At 37.9% G+C, this 21,245-nt stretch overlaps 1 non-coding gene across 1 annotated transcript; it reads right to left on the bottom strand.

Annotated features, from left to right (window-relative positions):
- Positions 1-8,266: 8,266 nt before the first annotated feature.
- LOC120074782 lies at positions 8,267-8,373 on the bottom strand. The gene has a single exon (XR_005481065.1). It is a non-coding gene; the product is annotated as a small nucleolar RNA R71 (small nucleolar RNA).
- Between the last annotated feature and the right edge of the window lie 12,872 nt (positions 8,374-21,245).

Genomic DNA, 21,245 nt, shown 5'->3' with positions numbered 1-21,245 from the left:
AGGACAAGAGACTAAGTAACCTTATCCTCTTACAGGAGATCAAATAAAGAAACGCGCAAAACTGCCATCCTATAGGGGGACACTCCCAGGATGCCTCGAGGCGATGCACAGTAACTTTATTCAATTCAACAAGGGAGACTGAGGGATATGCTGTCGCACTTCCCGCTCCCAATTACTATGAACACTCTCTCCATCCACCTTGATATTGACCTACCCAAACACCATCTGTTAGGGGGACACGCCAAAGCTGCCTCGAGACCGAGGGTAGATCTCATCATGTGGACTATTTAGGAGAAACATGAAAGGTTTAAGAGAAGCATCATATGCCCTAAATACCTCTCACTGAATGTTCTACCTAGGGGTTCATTAACATAGACAATCCGGCTACTGATTTTATTCCAAGTCATCTTGTTAAAAGTCTGCTCATAAACAACTTTTGTCTATGAATTATGAACAAGTTCAAGTAGTCACATTTAAACACTTTAATGGACTGTCCTTAACTTGTATGCATGCATCAAATCTATCTAATTCACCTTTCCAGGTAAGTTCCCAGGTATAGGTGTTATGTTTCCGTCAACTTAAATATCCCAGCTTAGACAGAACCTGCCTTAGACAAAAGGTTCCTTATAGATAGATTTGCTACATTTTAACCTTTTATTAGTCAATTTAATCCTATTAAACTGATTAAAAGATTAAAGCCTTAGGGTTGCTAATCATATTAGAACAGTGATCTTTGGTCTATGTTATCCAAGTTTAATCATTTTAAAACCATGAATTAAACCTAAGTGAGCATGCATGTCTTTCTTATTGCTTCTAGTTCCAATTTCTCTTTAACCATTAAAAAGAAACAACTAAAGAATCTCACGCACAACTAGGTGTTTATAACGCTTATAAAGTAACCTATGTGTCATGTTTTGTGCATTGTCCGGTCATTACTATACATAACTTTTATATAAGCGTAATAACCAAGCAAACATACTTTCCATACACCCTTATACTATAACAATTATAATATAAAGATGATGCATGTCTATACTTTTTATGTATTCATAAATATAACTCTTTTATTATATGATGCATGAGCATGCTCTTACATAATTAAATCATGCTTCTCTAAATTATAACATTTACAACAAAGAGATGATGCATGACATATAAAAACCATACATCGCATGTAATTAACCAAGGATTAATGGACCGGGATGAACCTTTACAAAAAATCAGAATGAAATAACTCTATCTATTACATTTTCCATCGAGAAAATCGGTTCACATGCGAACCGAGTCTTGAACTGCCAGGAGAACTCCATCATTTAGTAAACATCGAAGGTGAACGATTGCTCAACGCACATTAGACGATAGGCGCAAAAGCTAAACGATCGCTTAGATGACAACGAGGCTGCGAAGCCTGATCGCCTAAGCGATCACTTAACGCAACGAAAGGTAAATGATTTACCGTGCGTTGCTAAACGATTGTTTAGTCAGTTACTAAGTGATGAAGCTTGCTGAGCTAAATGATCGTCTAGTGCGCACCCGCGTTAAACAATACCCAAGCATTTGTTACTCAGTGATCGCTTACCCTATCGTCTACACGACCCGATCAACCCTTGATCGTCTTCTTCCTCGAAGAACAGAAACCCTTGCTTTGTTCTTCTTCACAAATGACTTAAGACTCAAACTGACTTTGAATTACATACTCGATTACTAATTAAATGTGCCCAAAAATGTAGGGGCCATTACAATTAACCAAAAATGAAAAATAATTAAATCAATTCGAGGCTAACATCTCAGAAAACTCCATTAATCTGCACATCCACAACAATTTAACAATTAAATAGAGCAGATATGCACCCATCAAGAATGTATATGCAATTCATTGCATCAATGAAATTGGATTATCAGAACCTGTCTTTGATAGCAATTGAAGGAACTCTTAAACAAGAGCATCCATGAACGTGTTCGGATCTTTCCTATTTCATTGTGACCGAAATTACCACACATACATTCCATCTAACAGGTATGCAATTAAACACTAATTAACGACATGCTTTGATAAATAAAATACAAGAGATTGAGTATAAACACCAGTTGAAGACTTTTTTCACTTTGAACTCAACCCAACGGAAGCAAACCTCTACGTTCTTTATCGCCCAGCAAATAGTCGACTACCAGTAGCACGATCGTCTACACCAACGACAGTGCAAGAACAAGCAGAATAGGGGATGACACCACCATTTAGAGCCCTTGGTATTTTCGGAGTGAGAATCAAGAGTGGTCTTTGCTGGATTTGGTAGAGGAAAGAGGAAAGGATGATTGTGTAGAACGACAAGCAAGTGGGAGAAGGTTATCGTATAGCAGATGCTTATTGTTTATAGAAAGCTACACGATTGTGTAGGTTTTACTAAGTGACCGTCTAGTATTTAGTAAGCAATCATTTAGAAAACTTGGCATGCTAAATGATTATTTAGAAAAGCTGAGCGATCGTTTAGAGAATATGTGTGATTGTTTAGGCGATAAGACACTATCGTATAGGCTTGATAACAGCGAAGATGAATGTTATTACAATGCTAAGTTATTAAACAATGAAGGTTTGCGTTGATAAAATATGTTAGATTGCGTCCAAAAAGCATTAAGTTCATAACATTGCGGTCGCATGTGTTCATCGCATAGAAATAGTTAACTTTTGTATTTTTATGCAGAATAAGCGTTGATGTAATGCAGAAAGCACGATCACAAGAAATCAACGGACGAGTGCAGCATTACCGCAAGGCTTTGCGGTGATTTATGCTCACAAACATCTGCTCAAGAAGGATTGTAGCATAGAGTCGACCCAACTTAGTGGGCGCATCTGGGTGAAAGGCACAATTAATCATGATGGGACAGAAAGATGATGACGGTCGAATCCGAATTAAGTTGACAAGCCGCTAACGATAACAAGTACACTCAGTTTTTCGGTGACAAATATTCGGCGTATCAGTTAGAGAATTAAAGCCATCCCATCTGTGCAATCATAAGAGAGAAGCCGCCTTTCACCCCGAAGCTCTATAAATACTGAAGGCATCCTTCAGAAAAGGGGTTCAGTTCAGCCGATTTAGTAGTTCAGCTAGTTTAACAAGTTTTTGTTCATAGTTTAACCTTGTCCATAGTTTTCTTTTATTCTTAAGAAGGCAGAGTGAGAGAAGGGAAGAGACGCTGGAAGATCGCTCAAGGCAACTCAAGAGAGAACCTGGAGGTGGAGAAAGCAGAGAGCGGGCCGACTCTCGCTAGAGCAAGATTATCTTTTGAATAAGAGTAGAAAAGACAATGTAAAAGCCTGGGAAGCACGCATGAGAGCTAAACTTATCAAATGGGTTGAGAAGAACTAAGCTAACATGACCTAGGTTCTTCATTACATGCAATTATCTTGTTTTATGCTATGCCCAACCCTTTTAGAGCTACTCGAGAGAGAGTCTGAAGAAAAAACCTAAGACTTGAGAGAGCTAGGTTAGAATCTAGACTCAAGAGAGCAAGATTAGATCTGCATAACCAAGAGATAGGGACTTAGAGATAGCTCTGTTTGCCAACCTGCATTGCATGCACCATAGAGATAGGTTATGATATTATGTGGTCGCCTTATTTGTGTTTGTGTCATTTTGTGGTCACATGGATAATAATAGAGGCTTATATGCAGGTTCTATAGACTCATCGCATATATCACATGCGTTCTAGCATTAGAAGCCATAGCATTCGCATCGAGAGATGGTTTACTATTGTATGTGTGTTGCATAGTCGCATAACATGAACGCATCTTAGGAAGTGTTAGTCGAACCCTTTTCAACCCGTTCACCACATACTCATTGCATCTTCTATTTTATCAACTCTTTTCGAAACTCCGCCGCATTTGTTTATTTTTATTACCGCAAACAACAAACCAAATAACTATTTGAGTTACCAATTACCGCAAAGTCTTCCTGAAAATTATCATTTAATACCGTTTTCCTAAGTCCCTCAGTTCGACCCTGGATTTACCAGGAAACTCAGTGGGGTTTATACTTGGATTTCATTGAGAAAACTTGTTGCTCAACACAATTCCATCACCACATTTCATTCCATATTTTCACTGCATAAAATAATGCATCAAGTTTTTGGCACCGTTGCCGGGGACTTGGCAGCTAATTATTTGTTGAGTTTGTGTCTCTATAGGCAACCTTTTTATCTTGGGAGTATTGCAGCTTGTGCGACCAGGTTGCAAACAATATTGAAGTGTATGCGATTCATTGAAAGCCAGTATTGACCTCAAGGTAGAAGAGCAATCAGTCGCATGAGCTGAAAGTAGTTCTAAGCACATGGTGGCCAACATGCGGCCAACAATTGTCGGAAGTTCCAATGGTCAGGGCAAGTCCTTGACCCGAGTAGTTAAGAGTAATCTCTTGCATTGAAGACTCCTTGCGGTGACAACATTCCTATTTTTCTAGGGACGTCTTCTACTCTAACTTTAACTTGCTTTCTTAGTTCAGGTTATTTTTATTTTTATTGTTATTTTGGATATATGGTTGCTTCCTTGGTTGTGGTGCATTTGCTCTTTGTAGGTGCAACAATAAGTCTCCTCGGTGCGTAGTACAACAGAAGAATTCCTTTCATCCTTCAATGCATGGCTTCGATCGCATAGATTCCAACGCATAATCGCATACGTTGTTCTGTCTAAGGTTCTTTTCTTGTTATCTTTTATGTATTATCCTTTTGAAATTCTATTTTTCCGTATTGCGTTGCTTTGTGGTGTTTCTATGATGGTATGTATAATTCACCGCATCTTCTAATTAATCATTGCAAGGCGCTCCTTACTTTTATTAGCTTTTTCAAAATTTGGATGTCTTAAGTTTTATTTTGTGTAAACCTTTGCTCAAACATTTATTACCACATTCCTGTTGATTTTGTTTTTAGCTTTGGGGTGAGAATGCTGCCAACCTCTAAGTTTGGGGGTGGTAGCGGTCTTGAAGAATTGCGTTCATTACATTACGATCATTTGAAAAAAAAAAGTGAAGAAAATTTTGAGAATAATAACTCCACTGTCAATGCAATGGGGAAACCCATGTTGATAAGAGTTAAGTTGTGAAAGGTACTTACTCGTAGTTGGATGTCCGCATGACACACGTGGGGGCAAGCCAAAACGAAGGTAAGTCGCCAGGATCAACGCATAAGCGCAACTCCTCTGTCCGGCGCAAGCCAAGGCAAGCAAGACAAGAGTTGAGTTGAATATGGAACGCAACCAAAGTTGGATGCCCGCATGACACACATGGGGGTAAGCCAAAACGAAGGGCATAACTAGGTTCAACGCCGCATTTGATTAAGTAATTGCAAAATTTTTGAAGTATTTTGAACGAACACATTCTTAAAACCTAAACGCAAAGTTACGGTGAATGAATAAAAAGTTTTTGAGCAAAGGCTTGTCGGAACTAAACTTAGAAAAGATCTTTTTGAAGAAGTAGCCAAAGTGGAGGAGAACATTGCAGCGATGGTTAGAGGTATAAGGAAATTATTTTCTGAGAAGTTGGTCATCGCAAAGGAAAGCCGGAAGGTGAGTTAGAATTTCTTGAGTATAACGCATGCTTGAAGACAAGCATGATTCTAAGTTTGGGGGTGTAATGACAGGCGGAAATGCATGTCATCTTAGTCCTTTTATTTATTATTATGAGGGCTGTTAAGCAGAATATGCGGCAATTATGTTAGGAATTCATGAGAAAATGAGCTTGCGTTGTTCACCATGATGAATCTCAGCTAACCCATTATTATGCGTTATTATGCATTCATTGTTCTTTTTTTGTAGCTAACGCAAGAAGTGGACGCAAACGTGAAAGTTGGACCACCGCATGCAGAGAAACTCTCCATCGCAAAGGCGAATGCGTTCGATCAACGCATGGGTGTTGCGGTAATCAGCCGCATGCGTCCATCGCATGGGAGTTGTGCTTGTCAAGCGATTGCGATCATCGTGTAGAGTTGCGGTATCAAGCGAATGCGGTCACTGCATGATAATGCATACTAGTGGGATCAATGCAAGGTTGGTGGAATGAGCGCATCAACGTATATCTCGGGAAAATCAAAAGTTGATGTTGACATTTCACCTACCATGCCGCTAGTAGCAGAGATTCAGAAAGGACTAAACGCGCCGCGTATATCAGAATCAGAGCAGTCCATTAATGCTGTCGGCGATCCAAGCTCTATATAAAGAAGCCGATGAGCAGAATTTCAACTTGTCCGGGTATTATCCCTGTGATCCAGACAAATGCGTGAGAAGAAGCTTGAGAGTTCTTCACCTCCTTCCTCCATTCCAAGTGACGACCGGAGCTTTCAATCGGAGCTAGATCTCGAGAGAGTTAGCTTTTTCGCTCATCCATGACACCACCGGCAACCTTGATGCACATCCTCTGGAAGTAAAACATTACTCCCAACCGGTCATTTCCTTTTCTCTTCTTTTCTTATATTGTATTGTATACATTTTGTGATTAAGGAATTAATACATGATGTGTTCAATGCATTTCTATGTTTCCTTCGACTCCATCTCCATCTTCTTACTTAGCATCTTTAACTTTCATTGCATCACTTAGTGAGATTGCTAGAGTATCACATACTTAGTCATGTGGATTAGAGATATAAAGCATGTAGCAAACCCCCGAGAGGTGTGCGTTATGTGAGTGTGTGAGTAAACCTTATTTGCTTAGTATGAAGTTGTAGCAATGCCTGTCTATAGGCAGACGCAATGCTTGTCTATAAGTAAAGTCAGCAACAATTAACTGCTCGAGAGGGTAAGTGGTTGGTCGCATTAAGCAATGTAAGCTATTGTTCACTAGAGATAGGAATAATCTTATGTCAACAAAGTTCATGCGGTTACTTTGTCTTATGAGCGCATCATTCCTCATTTAGGCATACTTGAGAGAGTAGTCTAAAACCCAAATCTAAGACTCGAGAGAGCGGATTGGAACGCATAGGCAAGAATGGGGAACTCAGAGATAAGCTTCGTTTGCTTTCACACAGCATATGCACCCTACAAATAAGATATTGCATGCGTCCAAGAAGTAGAACACGGTGGTATGCAGCGAGAGCATGTGAGCGGGTTATGGAGGTTTAGGCAGGCATAGGCTTCCCAGCAATATCGCAGATACACCTCATACGTCCTAGAGGTAGGCTCAAGTGTGTGTGGCATGATTGCATGGCATGCGTTGACTAAGGTTGTCCTTGCAGTCACTCTTAAGGGTTGCAATGAAGACATCTCCACATTTTATCTATTTTTCTATCCATTTACTTCATGTCAATAGCTTTCGTGTCTCTACCTTTCACTCATATTCTCATTGCATTGTTTATTAGTTAAGAGTAGGAGTAGTGTTAGCTTAGAAACCTCCCCATCATTCTTTTATTCAAACCGTCGCATGCACATTACCGCATACATCCAGCTACAAGTCCCTGAGTTTGACCTCAGATCAACTGAGAAACTTACGTTGGCGTTATACTTGGCGTGAGCGCAAGAAAACTTGTGACAGGATGCATGGTCATCGCATACATTTGTTAACGCATAGTCATTCCAACGCATGACAATCAACACATACTTTAAGAACATGCATCGCATATTGCGTCCATGGAATTTTAGTTGTCGAGTAATTGACATCTAATTCCCTGTCATCAAGCTTTTAGCGCCGTTGTCGAGGACTTCGGCAAAGTAGTGTGCTAACGGTAATTTTTTTGATTTCTTTACAGCTCTCAATCTTTGGCGAATTACGACTCGGAGATTGAGAGGACATTTCGACGAAGACTGAGAGACAACCGCCAACAACAAGACAGAACCCCAAGAATGGTGGAACAACCGGAAGAAAGGGCCGCAAACGTGAACAATATAATGGCCAACCCCATCCTTCTGGAGAATGACCGCAATAAACCCATTCGGGACTATGCGTCGCCCAATCTCTACGATTTCTCTCCAGGAATCATGAGGCCAGCGTTAGACGGATCGAGGTTTGAAATAAAGCCAGTAATGTTGCAAATGATCCAGGCTGTTGGGCAGTTTGGAGGAAGGCATGGCGAGGACTCGTACGTTCAACTCCAAAGCTTCATAGAAATCTGCAATACTTTTGTGTTCCCGAATATCTTCACCGAGGAAGTTCGATTCATTCAATTCCCATTTTCCTTATGTGATCAAGCAAGAAAATGGTCGTATTCTTTCGAACCGGGGGAGATAACATCGTGGGAACAAGTCACCGAAAAGTTTATGAAGAAGTATTTCCCACCAACCGAGAATTCCAGAAGAAGGAAATTAATAACAAATTTTGAACAAGAAGATGACGAATCGCTCAGCGATGCCTGGGCGAGGTTCAAGAGGCTGGTAAGATACTGTCCACATTATGGCTTACTAGACTGCTTGCAAATGGAGATTTTTTACCAAGGACTGAACCTTGCTTCGCAGACCGCTACAAATGCGGCAGCCCCCTGGTGGTCTGCTTGACAAAACATATGAGGAGGCAAAAAGCATACTGGATCGAATCTCCAAAAATCACGAGGATTGGCGGGAAAACGATCAGAGATTAAGAATTAAAGACAGTGACGTAAACAATGGGGCCATCACATCCCTTCAAAATCAAATGACTGTGATGATGAGTTTGATACAAGGCATCGTAATTAACAGCACGGGAGCGAAGAAAGGGCAGGTCAACGCAATTGCTCAAACGACCGCAAGTTGTGTCATTTGTGGAGACGCTCATTCGATGGAAGAATGCCTAGTAAACCCGCAGTCAGTATGTTTCATAAAGAATAATCCCAATTTCGATACATACAACCCCGGGTGGAGAAACCACCCAAATTTTGTGTGAAAAATCAACAACAAAGCTTTCAACCAGTGGCGCAAAAAGGAGAGCCACTCGGATTTTTTCCCGAAAAACAACGGTACAACGCATAGTCAAGCTAGCAGCTTGCAAACACCACAATCTTTGTCCTTAGAGAGCTTGTTGAAGCAGTACATTGAGAAAAACAAATCAGTGCTTCAGAATGAAGCAACGTCCATTCGAAATCTCGAACTTCAGCTGGGACAAATTGCGGGCGAGTTGAAAAATAGACCGCAAGGAGTATTGCTGAGCTCAACTGAGCTTCCTCACAATGCTGGAGGTACCAGGAAGAAACAATGCTTAGCAGTCTCCTTGCTAAGTGACAAAATGACTGCGGAAGTAGGGGAGGAGCCCATCGCGACCAACTTGAATGCAGTGACAGCCGAGGACCCGTTGACTTATAACTCGAAAAAGCCCGAGAAGATAAACCTTGAAGTTGCATCTAGATCATGAGACAGAAGAAGTCCAACCACCAACATCCCTGCAAGGATTGAAAGAAAAACAAAATGATGAAGAAAAGATCGCAACAGTGGTCGCAACGCTAAATGTTATGATCCCATAAAAAATGTGCAACCCAGGAATCTTCTTGATACCATGTTCCATGGGAGGGGTCTACAGTGGCCAAGCAATATGCGATCTTGGGGCAAGTATAAACGTAATGTCGTTATCAATCTTCAAACGATTGAGTATTGGGACACCCACGCCCACGACAGAGACTCTCCTACTTGCTGACAGATCCCGAATACATCCTGAAGGAGAGTTGAAAAATGCCGCAATCTCAATTGATAAAATCATCTTGCCGACAGACTTTCTCATTTTGGATTATAAAGCAGATGAAGATGCGCCCATCATATTGGGACCATCATTCCTTTCGACCGGTCGCGCTCAAATTGATGTGCGCAAGGGGGAGATTGTAATAAACATTTATGGGAAAAGCTCCGGATTAAGGCAGTCAAGATCCCTGAGGACAAAAAAAAAAGGGAATAGCCACTGTGGACGTGAAAAGACCAGCTTGGAATAAGCAGTCCCTGAGTTACTATATAACTCTACCTCATCAGGGACGCAACTCTTTTGAATATCCTTTTTCCTACATCAATACTTCATGAACTTTCATCATCTTGTTATTATCTATTATCGCAATAAATTTGTTGTTATTGTTTATCTATCTGCAGTTTTCTTTATATATATATAAAAAAAGCGATCGTGCTAAATGATTGTGGTAAAGATTTCATTTTGTTTAAAATTATTTGACCTCTTGATGTTTTTCTTGCAATGATCGAGGCGAACGATTGCGGAGGCGGTACACGAAGAAGCAACTTATCTTATACCATCACCGCAATCTAAAGAAGATAGATTGTAGCAAAGCAGGATGCATCAACAAACAATGCGGGCAACATCACAAATTTGGGGGTTGTATTCTTCCTTAACTTTATTCCAAATTTTGCACTATCGCATTGCATTTTAGTTTTGAAAGTCTTATCACCGCAATCATTTGACATTGATAAATTTAGTAAGTCACCGCATGCTGTCTTTTTGCCAATTATGATTTCAATGATGAAACACATGCTTCTATTTTTTTCATATATACTAGAGTCAACTTAATCTTAGAAAAGTCACCTCATGAAATATATCTAGAAGTTAGTAGTCTGCTAGCTTACTTTCAAACCCTCTTTACGTAGTTTCCTAAGAACATCACATGACTTCTTTCAATCTTTTGGCAATGTTCTTTTGGTAATGAGCACATTACCGCATTTTAAATTTGGGGGTGAGGTATTTATTTTTCGATCTTGCTATTTTTAGCTCTATAATTTTTTTTTTAGAATAACAACTCCACTGTCAACGCAATAGGGAAACCCATGTTGACAAGAGTTAAATTGTGAAAGGCACTTACCCGTAGTTGGATGTCCGCATGGCACACGTAGGGACAAGCCAAAATGAAAGTAAGTCGCCAAGATCAACGTATAAATATATGGTCGCAACTCCGCTGCCAAGTAGGTATGAGTTTAGTCTGAGGAAGATCGTCTTGCTTATAGTTGGATGTCCGAATGACATACGTGGAGGTAAGCCAAAACGAAGGCGAGGCACTTGGGTCAGCACAAGGTCAGAAAAAAAAATAACAATGTAAAAAATATGCAAGGATAAAAAAATCATTTAACACCCCAGTGAAAAAGTTTTTTTGAAATAAATCATGCGATGTTCTAAAATCTAGTAAAGTCCTTTTGAAGGTTAAACTTGCAGTCCCTAGGTATTAGAAATATTTTAAGAAGATACTTGAATAAGAATTAAGGAAATTTTGGTGTATAGGATTTGAATGAAGTATCCTTGAGAAATCTAGGAAAAGAGATTTGCGGTTGACTTTCTAAAGGAAATCTTTAGCTTATGCTTGAGGACAAGCATTGTTTAAATTTGGGGGCTCTCAACTAAGCGATCGATACGTTTTCACACCTTGAGCGATTTTTCCAAACTTTTGCAAAATGAAACCAATTTTCATTTTATTCTTCAGTTACAATAGCCGAATAAGATTTTCCCACTATGCACGATTGAGGAGAAGATTCCGGCTAATTATCACATAATTAACCAATTAATTAATAAATGAATATAATCATATTATATTCTTACCCTATAGTTTGATATCATATATCTACTATAGTAATTTCTCCTCCAATTGATATAAATCATATTTATATCTAATTTCCTCCAAAATAATGTATCTCATACATTTAGTCAATTATATCATATATAATTAACTAGTGCAATTATATCATATATAATCGAGCTCCCTCTTGTCAATTTGAACATTTCAAACTAACCCAAAAACTGATTCTCGACTTTATCCAAGCTACCTAGGGGACCTTATGGACCTATGGCTTGAAGCTTCAACGATACGTGAATAGCTGACGAAACTCTTTAGCCACGAGATTCACCATCCGTCAACTGCTAGTCATTCCACTAAAGACCAACAGCTGAACTCTTCTTACCACAGATATATTTCTGTGTCCATTGGATATAACCAATTATGAGTACAATGATCCTTCACAGATGCTTATAAGTACAGTTGGGCCAATTTATCATTTTACCTCTGTAGTTACATCTCACTCCTTAAGTACCACTGATTCCTTTAATGAACAATACAACATAGTCCAACTATGTGTGAACACCTCTCGGGCCAAGAGAATGTGTGTAGCGCCACATCATTCAAGCCATGAAATCAGCCTTTAAGGGAGCTATCTATCTACTTGCCCCTGCTTTGAGGAATGAGTGAATTCCATCTTATGTAGCTAAGTTCCCAGCTCCCATATCAGACGAATCCCCAAAATGATAGGTTTGAGTCGGCGATCTGGCCACTCGCACCCATACAAATCAAAGAACCGCTCTCAATGGTAAGAGTTCTCAACTCACTCAGGATTGAGGTCATGTTACCTATGGTCATCCTAGTAAAGTGAAGTCTCTGTCATGAACGATGTTATATAACGAGACGTTAACACTTTGTGGTTAGGTCTTATACAAACTCTTTGTATAGGATGCCCCCGCTCGTATGTCCCTTACACGAATGATCAGGATCAGACCATCTGTGACAAATCACAACACTTGTGACCATTCCACAAAGCGAGTCGCATCCGTAGCGTTACTAGGATAAGGTTTCCCTCCTATATCCATATACTATAGACCATTTTGGTTATCACTTAAGACATGATCCACTTTTATTTCACCACATACATGCTTAAGTTACATACAGATAACCAGAGATTTTATGTTTATTGGTTTGTGGTAAAGTAAATAAAACAAATAATTGAGCAAAATCAAGATGTGAAGTAAATATCATATATTATACATCACAAGTGTTCGTACAAACTATTTACAAACTATAGGACACGAGACTTTAGGCATTAACCCCAACAATCTCCCACTTGTCCTAAAGCGAAGTGGGGTGTACATAAAACTAGTACAAAACAATAAACTAGGGCATAAAAGCCCAGTACAAGAAAATCTCCCACTTGCCCTAGTTCAACCACGGGTGATCCTGTAGACCCATGTTCTGAAGGTAAACACCGTAGCCATGAGAGCCTTCATAAACGAGTCAGCAACATTGTGCTCCGAAGCGATCTTCGTGATGATCACGTCTCTTCGATGCACTATCTCGCAGATCAGATGATATTTCCGCTCTATATGTTTGTTGAGCCTATGACTCCTAGGCTCCTTGGAGTTTGCCACTGCCCGACTATTATCACAATAGAGCGTAATGGGCCTAGACATATCTGGAACAACTTCTAGTTCTGTCAAGAACTTTCTGAGCCAGACGACTTCCTTAGCAGCTTCGCAAGCCGCTATGTACTCCACCTCCATAGTGGAGTCGGCGATGCACCCCTGCTTAATGCCTTGCCACATTACAGCTCCTTCATTAAGAGTGAAGACTNAAGAACTTTCTGAGCCAGACGACTTCCTTAGTACCTTCGCAAGCCGCTACGTACTCCGCCTCCATATTGAAGTCAGCGATACACCCTTGCTTAATGCTTCGCCACACTATAGCTCCTCCGTTAAGAGTGAAGACTGACCCTGACGTGGACTTGCGAGAGTCCTTATTAGTCTGAAAGTCAGAATTCGTGTATTCAGTAAGGATCAAATCCCTAGATCCATACACGAGCATGTAGTCCCTCGTTCTTCGAAGATACTTGAGGATCAACAACTCGGTAGCTTTCCTCGCGCTGTATGTGGATGCTACTCATTGGGAATGACGTAGGTTTTCTGACTGATGTAAAGAAATGGCTATCCATCTAATTCCAAATGAAAGATTTGGGAGAGGCGCAGTTTGTTCTAGGGATCCAGATTATAAGGGATTGTAAGAACAAAAGGTTGGCCTTGTCTCAGGCATAGTATATTGACTAGATGCTTGTCAGATATTCGATGCTCAATTCTAAGAAGAGTTTATTACCTTTCAGGCATAGAATTATATTGTCTAAGGAACAGTGTCTTAAAACTCCTCAAGAGGTTGAGAAAATGAGACGAATTCCTTATGCATCGGCTATTGGTAGCCTTATGTATGTAATGTTATGTTCTAGATCTGACATTTGCTATGCAGTAGGGATTGTCAGTCGATATCAGTCCAATCCACGATTAGATCACTGGACGATGGTCAAAATGATCCTCAAGTATCTTCGGAGAACGAGGGACTATATGCTCGTGCATGGAGATAAAGATTTGATCCTTACAAGATACATAGACTCTGACTTTCAGACTGATCGAGATTTTAGAAAATCCACATCAGGATTAGTGTTTACTCTGAATGGAAAAACTATAGTATGGCAAAGCATTAAGCAAGGATGCATCGCAGACTCCACTATGGAAGCCAAATACGTAGTTGCTTTTGAAGCTGCTAAAAAGGCTGTTTGGCTTAAAAAGTTCCTTACTGATTTGGAAGTTGTTCCAAATATGTCTTTGCCCATCACACTTTATTGTGATAACGGTGATGCTGTGATAAATTCTAAGGAACCTAGGAGTCACCAAAGAGGCAAGCACATAGAATGGAAATATCATTTGATTCGGGAGATTGTAAATCGAAGTGATGTGATTGTCACGAACATTGTTTTGGAGTACAATGTTGCTGATCCATTTACAAAGGCTCTTAAGGCTAAAGTGTTCGAGGGTCATCTAGAAAGTTTGGGTCTACAGGACATGCGGCACATTGTCTAGGGCAAGTGGGAGATGTTATTGGGGTATAGTGTATACCCTAGTTTATTGTATTTTTTTTTAATTTTATTTGTATTGTACATTAGTCTCCTTAAGCTTTAGGAAAACTAGGAGATTGTAGAGAATGGGGTATAGTGTATGTCCTAAATCTCTTTGTAGTCTCATAGTTTGTAAACTTTGTATAAACATATTGTTGTTAATAAAATAAATGTTATTTTATAAGCATATACTCAATCCAATTAACTGAGATCAAAGGTTCTCATGTAATGTAAACAAGTAAGTAGAGACATACAAGTGGATCTTGTTTAAATAATAACTCAAACGGTCTGTAGTAGATGGATAATGCTGGGCACCTTATCTTGGTGATACTACAGATACAACCCGCTTTGTAGGTGTTACGAGTGTTGTAAAGTGCTACAAATGATCTGATCCTGATCATTCATGTGGAGACATATGAGCGGGGGTATCCTATACAAAGAGTTTGTATAAAACCGGACCACGAAATGATTATTCTCCTTATATAACACCGTTAATAATAGAGACTTACATTTCACTAGGATGACCATAGGTGACATGACCTGAATCTTGAGTGAGTTGTGAACTCCTGTTCATGAAGGTGGTCCTTTGATTTGTATGAGTGGCCAGATTTACAACTTAACAAGCATACTATTTTGGGGATTCATCTGACTGGGGAGTTGAGAACACAGTTACACAAGATAAAATTCACTCCTTCCCTGATTTAGAGGCAAGTAGATAAATTTCTCCCTTAAGGGCTGATTCCGGGTATTGAACATAGTGGCCACACCCTCTCCTAGCTCGAAAGGGACTTGGTCATAGGGACTATGACTTATTGTTCATTAGAGGAATCAGTGATACTTAAGGAGTTAGATGTAACTACAGGGGCAAAACGGTATTTTGGCCCAACTGTACTTACGAGCAATTTGTGAAGGGTCATTGCACTGTTGATTGGTTATATCCAATAGACACAATAATTTATCTGTAGTGCGAAGAGTACAACTGTCGATCTTTAGTAAAGTGACCGGGAGATGTTGGATAATTTAATTAAAGAGTTTAATTAATTATTCGACTACCGTTGGAGCTTCAATCTAGACAGGTTTATAAGGTCCTCTCTGTAGCTCAACAGGGATTTAATCAAAGATTAATTTGAAATGTATATAATATAATTAATTAAATTGATTAAATATGTGATATAACTAATATAATGTATTTGATATATTATAATTTAAGGTAATATGAGAGGAATTTCAATATGATTCAAATACCCATTATATGAATGAGACTCATGTAATTAAATATAAATATAATTTATATTGAGAGGAATTAAATATTTTGATATGATCCAAATATCAATTATTTCTATGAGGTTCATATAAGTGAATTTAATATAAATGTGATTTATATTAAATGTCATGTATTGTCGAGAGAAAATAAAATCTGTAGTTTATGTTGTATTTGATGCAATATAAAATGATAGATTATATGTTTGATATAACATATAGTGTATATATATAATAAAGTAGTTATTATTATTANTCTATAGTTTATGTTATATTTGATGCAATATAAAACTATAGACTATATATTATATTTGATGTAACATATAGTGTATATATATAATAAAGTAGTTATTATTATTATTATATATATATATATATATATATTACTAATTTAATTGAAATTAATAAAAGGGAAGGAGTTACAACTCCTGCCCCTCATTCTCTCAATTAATATATATGGGTTTCAAGTTGGTTGTAGATGATTCTACTTCCTCAATTCACTTTGAGAGAAGAGTTATCTCAAAGAAAAAAGTTCTTAGTAGAATCTTCCCTCTCTTTCTCTCCATCTCCTTTCTCTATTTCGAGGATTCAATCAAAGCCCACAACTTTTGCTTGAATCCTTTATCCCAAGAGAATATAGAGGGTTCTCGAGTGGTGGTGTCCATTCTTGAAGAAGAAGATCCATGTGGAGAAAGAGTTCTGTTCGTGGCTTGTATGAGGGAGTTCTTCAAAGATAAGGATTTCTGAAACCCTAAGTATTTGATTTAAGGCATGCTATAATCATGTAAATGCATATCTTTTTGTTGTTTTACTGTAAAACTTTATATACAACAAAAATGGAATTTGAATAGATCTTTGCTTTCGCTCAAAGGATCTTTTGAGAAAATTTCCTTCAATCAACTCTTGAGTTTTATTTACTTTCAATAATTAAACGTTAATTAATTATATCGAATATAATTATACAAACCCTAATTTGAATTTGAACTATTCAAATTCAAACCCTAAAATTCAATTTGAAAATTTTAAATTAAAATTCAATTTGAACACTTCAAACTGATATCATTCCAAATTCATTCAATTTACTAATTAAAGGTGTTCATGTTTTACGAGCTAGTAGAAGGACCTTATGAACTTACAGATCATGAGCTCCAACGATTTAAGATTAATTAGCTAAAATTCTTTAAATCGTATTAATCAATATTCGTTAACTATCGAGCCATACCATTATAGCTCGATAGTTACACACTTCTCATTGTAGATATATTTGTGTCCACTTGATTTAACCCTAATCAGTATGTCTACCATTCACAGATTGTTCGTAATAACAGCTGGGTCAAATGTTGTTTTACCCCAAAATTATGTCTTGCTTCTTAAGTTCAACTGATCCTCTAATGAACAATTGATTTATGATCCAATCACTAAACCAGATCCCTCTCGGATCAATGAAAGGGTGGGGCCCCTCGTTTAAGACCTAGATTCATACCTTAAAAGAACAACCTACCTTCTACTCCTAAATCGGGTAAGCGTGAATTCTATTTTATAGAACTATGTCCCCAGCTATCTATCCGATCTTATCTCCAAAATGGGAGGTTTATTGAGCAATGATGTTGGACTACTCTCACCTATGAAAATCAAAGGATAACCTCAAATAAACAGGAGTTCATAGCTAGCTCACGATTAAGATCGAGTTACCTAGGTCATCTAAAAAAAATAGTCAGTCTTAAACAATAAACAATATTATAAAGTAAGAGTGACTTATTTCTTAGTTTGATCTTACGCAAACTCATTGTATAAAACGTTCCCACTCCTCATGTCAATACATGAACGGTCAGGATCACTTCGGTTGTAGCAACTTACAACAAATTGTAACAACTATAGAGTGGGCCGCATCCAATAGTGTTATCAAAATAAGGCATCTAACCTTACTCGTATACTATAGATAATTTTGACTATTTATTCGAACCCGATCCATTTTTATGTCTCCACATAAAGTTCAAGTAATAGGCTAGATCTTAGTTTATTTGATTTAGTCTTTACAAGTACAATTTACAAATTCAATAACAACTTTATTGAAGTAATGTTAAATAACATCTTTATTGATAATAGAAAATGTTTAACTCTACAAACTGAGAGTTTTAGGACATACAACCCAATAAATCCAACAACCTAGTGTCTTCTTTCTCTCAGTGCCATACTTCTTCTCGGATCGGTCTGTACGGATCCTACACTAGTTGCAAGTCTTTAAGCAATCCTATCAAAGACTCTATTCTCCATCTGAGGATATGTTCTTATCTAAGGGGTACTAGACTCTCTATCAGATGTGGTTTTCTGTATTACTGATTCTTTAACTAAATATGGATCCTTTCGAGCTATGGGATCTCGGATAGGGTCACAATCCTTTTTAGCCATCTGCCAAGTCAGTTTGTCACCTTCCTGAGGCTTGACTCCTATAACATATATATTATTAGGCTCATAACATCATTCACATGTTCCTAATCTAATGCATAACTCTCTTTTTCCAAAAACATTATGCTCTGATAACCTATTAGCCTGATATACATTTCATATCTTATACTCAATATATGTATAACTTCCACACCAAATTATTAACTTATGTGCTTCCATGCAGAGAAATTAATATTCATTTACATAACAGCCATAACGATATTGAATGCGTATATTTACAATCCTTAACTCAAAATCCTACCATGAACCCCATGACATATACAGACAAACTCAGAGTTAAACAAACTTGGTGAACCACATAAGCTTTATCTTCTTGAAGAATCTTGAATAGTGACTGACTGGTAGATCTGCTCAGATTCAAGATGTCGACCGCTACCTAGAGAGGAAAACATTCAAAAATAGGAGCTTAAAATGTTCAGTGAGTGACTATTTAGGAAAACACACATTCGCTCATAAATAACATAAACAAGCTTCCATAAACATTTGCATGACCATAATAAGGGTTTAGAAATTATAACTAGAAAACATAAAATCAAATGAGGTAAAAACCCTAACATAAGCTTATCAGTATCATACTGTAATATGCCTCTACTCCACTGTCTGAACATGAGGGAGAGCCCATTTGCTTAATCCCTACTACGCTAGCCTAGACTAGAGTGAGAGCCATTTTGCTCAATCAACTCCCAGCCTAAGTTGAGAGAGAGCAATTTGCTCAATCCCATCATCTTCAATAACGTAAGTCATACGTGCATGCAGAGTTGGATTGGGTCCTGACCACCTTACCGTACTTTCAGATTTCTAACATAACTGAAATTTGGGTACCGTACCATACCTTCGGTACCAAAATTGGAGTAGGGTTCATAAATATTTAATGAACATAAAAAAGAATACCCATTTGAGCTCATTATACTTCATAAATTGTATATCATCGCATAATGCCTTGTAGCATCAAGTATGCTTATAAAACATGGGCATATGCTTACAGAAAACGCATGTTGAATCATAAATATCTTCATCATTAAAAGCATGGATCACACAATCAACATTCATTTTAAGGCACTCATTGAGAAAATCAAGATATAAAACTTCATGTGAGTTGCCTATGTGTTGAATTTCATTCATAAAAACTTGCATTGGAAAACATTGTAAAAATTTGTTGCTTATTGTCTTAAGCTACTTATCCAAGGGTCTGTAAGCCTCTCTCACTTGTATCTTCCCTGTAATAAGAAGAGGTCCCTTGGTTAATATCATTAGCTCCCTTTTGATCTTATTATAACATAACTTATCATTATCGTGTTGGGATTGATGTCCTAAATCTCATAGGGTCCTATAGTTTTTAATTGTATTGTACAAACGTTTTATTTATATAATAAAATATGTGATGTTTTATTTCCAAATTAGTTGCATTAACCACAAACCAATAACCTAACATACAAAGATTGTCTTGTAGCTTAAACATGTATGTAGAAATATACAGGTGGATCATATTTAAGTGATAATCTAAAGGGTCTGTAGTAGATGAATAAGGCTGGATACCTTATCCTAGTGACAATACGAGTATGGCTCGCTATGTAGATGTTACAATTATTATAAAGTGCTACGGGATTTACTAGAAGTAATGGGTATACTTAACTACAGTTGGATCAAAATCAATTATTCATGAATGAGTCCCATGAGGACTAGAGGAGTATTTATGTTCTACCAGAGGTAGGCATCTAGAGAACATATATGTCTAGCCTGACCCCAGTAGTGGGGTTACTTACTGAGTATTTTATACTCATCCTTTCTCATGTTGTTGTTTCAGGTCAGGGTAGAGATGCACCAGCGACTGACAAGAGGAATCCTTGATCGAGCCACCGGGGACTAGTTTACATGCTTCTGCTTATATTTTAATATTTCTATTATGTTTTACATTTTCAATTTTGAGATTCGAGACTACCGTTTAAGTTTTGTTTTCAAACTTATTTGTTTCTTTTCATGATTTATGGGTACCCTATCCTTTGACTTTAAGTATTTGAAGTTAATGTAAATCTTTTAGTTATCTCATTTATTTAGCATTTATTTCATTATAAAAAGAATGTCGTTTTAACTTACATGCATGCATGCGTTAGTAACGACCTAGCTTGAGTCCTAGAGGGTCGGGTCATTACATTTGCTTTGCAGTAGGGATTTTCTGTCGATATCAGTACAATCCAGGATTAGATCACTGGACGACGGTCAAAACGATCCTCAAGTATCTTCGAAGAATGAGGGACTATATGTCGTGTATGGAGATAAGTTCCTTACAGGATACACAAACTTTGACTTTCAGACTGATCGAGATTCTAGGAAATCCACATCAGGATTAGTGTTTACTCTGAATAGAGGAGCTATAGTATGGCGGAGCATCAAGGAAGGATGCATCGCAGACTCCACTATGGAAGTTGAATTCGAAGCTGCTTGTGAAGCTGCTAAAGAGGCTGTTTGGTTTAAGAAGTTCCTTACTGATTTGGAAATTGTTCCAAATATGTTTTTGCCCATCACATTTTATTGTGATAACAGTGGTGATATGACAAATTTTAAGGAACCTAGGAGTCACTGAAGAGGCAAGCACATATAACAAAAATATCATTTGATTCGGGAGATTGTGCATTGAGGTGATGTGAATGTCACGAAGATTGCTTTGGAGCACAATTTTGCCGATCAATTTACAAATGCTCTCATGACTAAAGTGTTCGAGGGTCATTTAGAAAGTCTGAGTCTACGGGATATGCAGCACATTGTATAGGGCAAGTGGGAGATGTTGCTGGGGTATAGTGTATGTCCTAGTTTATTGTATTTTTGTACTTTATTTATATTATACACTAGTCTCCCTAAGCTTTAGGACAAGTGGAAGATTGTAGGGAATGGAATCCTAAATCTCTTTGTAATCTCGTAGTTTGTAAACTTTATTTAAACATATTTTTGTTAATAA

Source organism: Benincasa hispida, chromosome 3 (genome assembly GCF_009727055.1).
Source record: "Benincasa hispida cultivar B227 chromosome 3, ASM972705v1, whole genome shotgun sequence".
NCBI lineage: Eukaryota > Viridiplantae > Streptophyta > Magnoliopsida > Cucurbitales > Cucurbitaceae > Benincasa > Benincasa hispida.
The sequence above is the reverse complement of the archived record's forward strand: the minus strand, read 5'-3'. Positions and strand labels throughout refer to the sequence as shown.